Source organism: Strix aluco, chromosome 4 (assembly GCF_031877795.1).
Source record: "Strix aluco isolate bStrAlu1 chromosome 4, bStrAlu1.hap1, whole genome shotgun sequence".
Lineage (NCBI taxonomy): Eukaryota > Metazoa > Chordata > Aves > Strigiformes > Strigidae > Strix > Strix aluco.
In genome coordinates, this window is record NC_133934.1 from 28,446,014 (window position 1) to 28,453,696 (window position 7,683).

The 7,683-nt window shown below is 38.3% G+C and overlaps 1 long non-coding RNA gene across 1 annotated transcript; it reads left to right on the forward strand.

Annotated features, from left to right (window-relative positions):
* Positions 1-398: 398 nt before the first annotated feature.
* LOC141922245 (uncharacterized) lies at positions 399-6,722 on the forward strand. The gene is made up of 3 exons (XR_012622920.1): positions 399-492; positions 2,106-2,211; positions 6,164-6,722. It is a non-coding gene; the product is annotated as an uncharacterized LOC141922245 (long non-coding RNA).
* Positions 6,723-7,683: the final 961 nt, after the last annotated feature.

The following is a 7,683-nucleotide window of genomic DNA, read 5'->3' on the forward strand; positions in this document are numbered from 1 at the left end:
TCTGATGTAAAAAGTGGAAGTATTGAAGCCTGAACAACAGGCCCTGAGCCAAAGCTGCTAGCTCAGTATGTAATCATTAGTGAAATATGTATGGAAGATGTAGCTATCTTGAATGTATCTTTATCTTTCTTTTTGTGTGGATAAGATAACAGGGTCATGGAGACAGTTGTCTGGCCCTGTGACCTGATGTGTGACGTTGCTCATAATCCAATTGGATAAGCGGGGAAACTCCCTTAGCTTCTTCCTTGAGCCCTGGCCAGGCTCTGGGGGAATCTAATGTGAGATTGAAACCAGATATTTCCGCTTAAAACAAAGGTGTCAGCTATTCTGGCTTGCTGATTTTTGGGTGTATAAGGCTGGACCCATTTGCAGTGACTTCAGATGCCTCACCTATGGGTGGACGCACCGCGTAGGATTTCCCACTTGCCGGGACAGGCTCTCCAAATCCTCGCTGTAACCGGGGCTCCCCAGCAACTGCGGATCTGGATGATGGTAACGTATGCAAGTGGTGTTGTATCTTTCTTAATCACTATTCTTTCTCTCATGTAGTAATGATTTGATGCATTACCTTGTATTTTCTTATTTAAGTGCACTATTTTGTCTTTTCTTACTGTATGTTTTCTGTATTACTCTGTTACATTATTTAGTTATCCCCAGTAAAATACGCCTACTCTTCACTCTGGTGTCCGAGTTTAATTGGTATCCTTAATCAGCAAAACAGATACTTAAAAAGCCTGTGTCTATAGTTAAAGCTTCAAATCTCTAATATTGTCAAGTGAAAGGTTCACGTAGACTTCTGTGTGAAATGCAAACACTTCCTGGAAAATGAGTATGATCCAGGGATATTAGTAAGTTGAAATTCACAAAATCCCTGACACCAAGCCATTTATTCTAATGTAGAGAATTATTAATTTACTGATGTTCTGATGTTATATTAATCTTTTGTATTAAACACAGGGCACATCTGAAGCCTAAGGAGTATGCAAATTACAAAGGCAGATGGGAAAAATTTCAATGACATACTCTACAATACAATTAGGAGATAGGGTTTCACATAAGCATATAAAGAATTTGAGCACTCTTTTCCTTGAATAATGTATCTACAGTTAAAACTTCCCAAGCTCTAAGCTACCGAGTATACCTAAGAAAGAAACGAGACTAATTCAAAATGAAATAATGACCAGTTTTTACACTGCAAGGCAACAGATGGTAAAATCTACTTCACACTACGAATTTCTTGTTCTAGGCCAGTAGCAGGCTTTATTATACTGCTGTCTGTCTAGTACTATCAACAATATCATAGCTAAAAAAGAAAGTTACTGAGGCCATGATGCTGCAGTAGTATGCTCAGAAGTATGACCTATAAAGAGAAAACACCACGAGCTTGTTTTTTCTTGTTGAGATTCCTGTGTCATTTCTCCATCTAATAAATAAGACTACATGACATTTTGCAGAGAGAAAACCACTGAATTAAAGACTCTTTAGAGCTGCATTTTGTGGAAAGCTCTTTAATTCACACTACCTTTGTTCTGCTTGTTATTGCCCTTGCTTGGAATATCAAAACAAATCCATCTTGTCATTTAGGACAGATATTAGGTAACTTGAAAGTGATAACGTGACATGATGCGTCTTTTAAAGAGAGCCTGAACTCAATGATGTAGAAAGTCTCTTGCAACCAGGTGTCCATATACATATGCATGCACTCAAGCCAGGCTTGTTTTCCTCACCTAGGAAAAGGCTGAAGTGTATGCTCAATTCAAAGTATGCATGCTGAAACGTGGGAAAGGAAGAAGGATAAATTGTTAAGGGGTTTTTTTTTCCAATTAATGCATATTTATGTCAAAAGAAATATCTGAGTGTAGTATAATATATCATACCTGCATTCATGTTTAAAAAGAAATCTGTGAAGCATGTCATTAAAGATTAATATTAAATAGAAATTATTAGTAAGCATTTTGATTTCTTGATACCTTTAGGAATACAGTCACAGACATCTTCCAAGATAAATGTTCAAACTTCTTATTTCTTATGATATATATCCTACTTTTTGTGATTGCAAAGTAAATTTAGTGTTTATTCAAACATTTTTTTTTTTTTAAATGTAGGTAGAATACTGTAGTGCTGAAATATACAGAGCACTTCAGAAAAAAAAATGCTATGTAAAAATAATTTCATTCTTCTTTGAGCTCAGAATGAAGATGGATGATAGCTGTAAGTATATTACTTTTCAATAAAAGAAGTAAAGCAAAACCTATTAAGGGAATTTTATAAACTTGCATGATCAATAGAAAACATTTGATAAAATGCATGTTACTGTTCTGTTAGAAGAAAGTAATCTTTTTTGACTAAAATTCTGCCTTTTTCTGTTTCATGCCCTTTTCCATCACCATCAAGGCTTTGCAAAGCAGTGAGTCCACGTTTTGCAATCTTAACAATTATCAGTTTTAAATGATTTGGGGGAAAAAGTACAACACAGCATCCCCACAAGATCTGCTTTTTCCTGTATGACTATGTGTTTGTCTGTGTGTGTATATATACATGTCTGTGTATGTGGGTGGTGGGTGTGATTGTAACATTTGAGCTGACAGCATCCCCTATAAAGTTAAAGATGTCTGGGATTCTTTTAAATTGCTTATGACTTGGCCAAAACTGAAATGTTTGGACTGAAATTTTCTGCAGTAAGTTTATGCATCAGACAGAATCTTATTCAAAACATTCAGACAAAATAGTTCAGCTATTTCGGAGAATGAGATTAGGCAAAGTATGTTGTTTTACCAGTGTTAACGAACATTAGAGAACAGTGTCTTGCAAAAGCTGGAACAGAACCCAGAAGCTGTTAGTTATGCCATCTTTTTCTGGCAGCAAATAGCAGTAAAACCAGCTGCTGAGTGAATGTCTCCTTTGCTTTCTGATCCACAAATAGGAAAGGGGAATATTTTTGCTACCAGACCAGGACTGATGGTGCTGCAGGTTAGTTATATAAATGTTGCAGTTGTGCCCTACAATGATGATATTTCATTTTAAATACAAGTTATGAGAAAGTGTAGAGAAGATGAAACCAAGTTCCTGCTAAACTGTAGTTAAAATTACAAGTCAAGTGACAGAAGAGTGCAATTGCTGAAATTTCCACCCATACTCTTACATTATCATGTTGTAGATGATGATAGACTTTTGTTTTCCTTTCCAGAAGACCCTTGTTTCATCCAATTATTAGTTGTTCAGTTACTAAATATTTGTTCTTTTCACCATGTAATGTAATGTAACATTGTTGGATAATGTATCTCAGATCTTTATTTTATTAGACCAACTTTGAAAACTGTCCATATATGAAGTTGAAACTTATTTGTATTCATAATGCAGGTCCTTATCAAATCTGAAAGTGCAGATGTTTGGAACATGTTCATTCTATATTTCTTCTGGGCTTGACATTTCTCCCTTAAACCCTTAGAGCACTCTCTGCCCTTCCAGTCCCCCATACACATTTGTTTTACTATCTCCATTTCCTGTAAAAGAGGAAATTTGTCAGGGAAACCTGGGGCCAGACCCAAATGCTTGAACTTCTCAGTTGCCAAGGTTTGTCAGTTCCTGTACCTGAGAATACACACAGGACAAGAGGATGAGTCCATAGCTCATTGGCTTAGGCTGTAGGGATGGTCTGATGGAGCAGAAAGGTTACTTCCCTATGTCACCCTCTTAAGCCACAAGGTACTGCTGTCATTTTGTCTGACAGAAGGATCCCCTCTTTGAAGGAGTCCTGCAGGTCTGAAATCACCAGGACTCACCAGGGACAGGGACAGGCAACAGACATAAAGAGTTCAAATTTGTGTTTGGGGAGAATGTAAGAGCAAGGCAGCAAATAAAAAACAGTGGAGTACATAAAAGCAATTGTTATGAGTGCCACACATGTTATTCCTAGCGAGGTCCTGGGAAAGGCAACTGATTGTGTCTCTCACAAAAGCTTTAGACAAGAAAATACACTCCATAACTATGTAGACATCTAGAAGCTACTCAAAAATACATTGAAAAAAGGTTCCTTTTGGGGACCCAAATGACAGAGAAGGTTACAGCTCACTCTGTAACAAAAACCCAATCTGTCTCCCTAAAAATTGTTCCTGATGTGGGATATAGGTTCACAGCCTGAGACAGGTCCAGGCAGGATTCAGGTACAGGATGGTCCAAACTGCCTCAAGGTATGCATAGAAGGGTGGAGTGGTCATCATCATCAATGTCATCTTCCTTTTCTATGCCAAACATGCTGCTCTCATGGCACCCAGCCTGCATACCAGGAGCTGGACTGTGGCTAGTCAGAGACTTTGGCCCTAAGGACATAGCAGAGCTCCACGACAGGACAGGGTTATGCTATTGTGCCATCTTAGTCCCTGTGCAGTCCCAGTAACTTGGCTAGGCCCAGGGTTTCATTTCTGCTATGTATCAGATAACTGTTAAGAATGCATTCCTATAATAACAATACTATTAATATCCCAAGTAAAGAAACATTAATATAAAGACATTTTAGCTATATTCTGCATCTTAATAGTACCCTTCAACTTTCCTGGGCTAAGCCCACTCTCTAGTGAATGGCAAAACTCTCAGTAACTTCAGTCAAACCCCAGAAATAAATGGCTGCGGGAGAGAGACTATTCGTCTTTCAGGGTAGCAACACATAAGTATTCCCTTCCAGATGTGTTTGCATCAATCATCACTACTAAGTCTAGAGCTGGCTTCTGGTTGGCAAATTCATACATAACTCCCTACACAGACACTGGGATCCAACAGAAGCTAGGTGCACTACTGTCTCTTTTTGCAAAATATTGTGTCCTAATTAAACACCACAAAATCCACCAAGGGTTTTGTTGAGCAATCTGTCAATTATCAAAAAGTAGGTGTAGATCTGTTTCAAACTATATTCCCTCTTTTAATAGCTCTGCCTCCAACCAGGTGAAGCAGCATCATTCAATAAAGCTGCATTTATCATAGAATCATAGAACCATATAATAGTTTGTGTTGGAAGGGACCTTTAAAGGTCATCTAGTCCAACCCTCCTGCAATGATCAGGGACATCTTCAACTAGATCAAGCTGCTTAGACCCCCATCCAGCCTGACCTTGAATGTTTCCAGGGATGGGGCTTCTACCACGTCTCTGGGCAACCTGTGCCAGTGTTTCACCACCCTTGTAAAAAATTTCTTCCTTATATTTCTTCCTCTAAATCTACTCTCTTCTAGTTTAAAACCATTACCCCTTGTCCTATTGCTACAGGCCCTGCTAAAATGTGTGTCCCCATCTTTCTTATAAGTTCCCTTTAAGTACTGAAAGTCTGCAATGAGGTCTCCCTGGAGCCTTCTCTTCTCCAGGCTGAAAAACCCCAACTCTCTCAGCCTGTCTTCACAGGAGAGGTGATGCAACCCCCTGATCATTCTCATGGCCTCCCCTGGACCCACTCGAGCAGCTCCATGTCCTTCTTATGTTGGGAGCCCCAGAGCTGGACACAGTACTGCATGTGGGGTCTCATAAGAGCAGAATAGAGGGCGAGGATCACATCAAAAAGTATTTTTGAAATCTATTTGTCACATTATGAGGCAGGTGTGGTTTCACTGGAAAGCATTTTAATACTAAGATAATAGGCCCTATAAAAGGTTATCAGTCAAACTCTGATGTTAGTACTTGCAACTGCCATAGTAAGTCTGGTTGTGTTTACATTTTTATCTTGTATTAAAGACTGCTTCTTTTGAACTAAAAATATAATTAGTTGTTAATAAAAGAGCATATTAGATTCTTCACAGTGTAAATTGATATGGTATAAATTAACTGAGCTGTGTCAACTGAGGTTCAGGCTTGAGTTTAATGGGATAGTGAAGAAATTTGCAGACTGCACCAAAAGAAACTCTGATAATATCAAAATAACTGAAAATTCATAAGCAAATCTTGTCAATTCTTTTGCTCTCTATACAGTTCTTTTAAAATTCAGATGGAAAGATAATTAAGATAATGTATTTAAATATAGAGGACATTTATGACTGGAAGGAGAACTCATGGTTTATTTTATTATTACATGTTATTCAAATTGCTTCATTGGATTAAAATTATTTTCTATTAACTTTATTATATTTGATATATTCCATATGTATAACAAATCTTTTCCCATGAATTTTTTATTCATTGTAGAAAAACAAATACTGTTGAAATTAGATTGGAACAGACTACTTATTTACAGTCCTGAGAAGATACTGGAAATAATTAACACCATCTTTCTCACCTCACAGCTGGAAATCAATGGAACTTAATAGGCACATGGTACTTCAGGAACCAGCCTGCCAAGGGTGAGGACTGTGCAGGATCTAAGAGTTATAACATATGTGGTCCTGACCTTTAATCAGCTACCAGAGTTCTGCAAAACCTGAAAGCTGAATAATTTTCTTGTTGAGAGGAAGGCAGCAAACTGTGCCACATGCAAATTACAGACACCATCAGAATGGAGAGAAGACAAGTCATGAAGAAGAATACTTCTGCAAAAACCTACCCAGAAAAAGCAGTTGAGGACTAAGGTTGAGTGAGGAAAGGGGGAGAACGAGTTTTCTGGTTTAGCATGTGTATGCATGTACCTATGTCTGTCTCTGGGTACAGTCAATTGGAACATAGTTTATTTGGTTTTCCCTGAGGCATAGAATTAACATAAAAAATTGTACATTGTAAATACAATAAATTTCATTTTTGTCAAGTGTAACATACTATTTTCTACTCTATTCTAGTGAACAACACTTCTGAAAGGGTACAAAGGTATTAGTGCTGACTTAGAAAACACCTGAGCAATGTAGCATAGAAAATTCTGATTTGGGTTCACCTTAAGAAATTTTTCTAAAATGTGTCACGTACCAATGACCCAGGCCTTGGGCTAACTGCGCATAAAACCCAAAGACTCAGAGAAAATCAGGGAATTCAGAAAGATACCTCCAAATAAACCTACAATCTAACAGTTCCTCAAACACCGTAGCGTTTGTTCCTAATTAGGTCAGCATCTCACAGCACAAGGAGTACAGCTCTTAGCCTGACTCATTGCACTTCAGTGATCTGTTTCAAATCAACAGAGAATTTACTCATGCCTTTTCCTACCTAAACCAATTGCATTGTATTTTCAAACAGCTCATCTTTCCATATTACATTTTTGGAACTCAAACCCCTTAGATTATTGTCGTCTTCCATATTGGTTTTTTTTTTTTTACATCTCTTCATTTCCTGGCTAAGGCAAAAAAAATATAGCAAAGTGTTATGAAGACTGTCTTTTCAATGTTTTCACATAACGAGAAAGTACAGATCAAATAGCAGGATTGACTTATACCTAAACCACTGTCCTGGTTTAGCTAGGATGGGGTTAAGTTTCCCCAGCAGTGGGGGGAAGCTCTAGCCGGGTTATTCAATACCATGCTGAAGTCACCTCCTGTGCCCAAGCACGGGAGCGCGGAAGAGTTGGTGAACACATGTGTTATGCGGATCTCTCTGCTCTCACTGCTGTATCGGTACATATCTTGTTCTGTTCATTGTTATTACTGTTACTGTTATTATTGTTGTTGTTTGTTGTGTTGCTGTTGCACTGTTGTATTAAACCTGTCCTTATCTCAGCCCCGGGGCTTTGTATTTCACTCCCTTTGTGGGGGAGGGGCAGCGGCCACGTGGCCTCAGACCCCGGC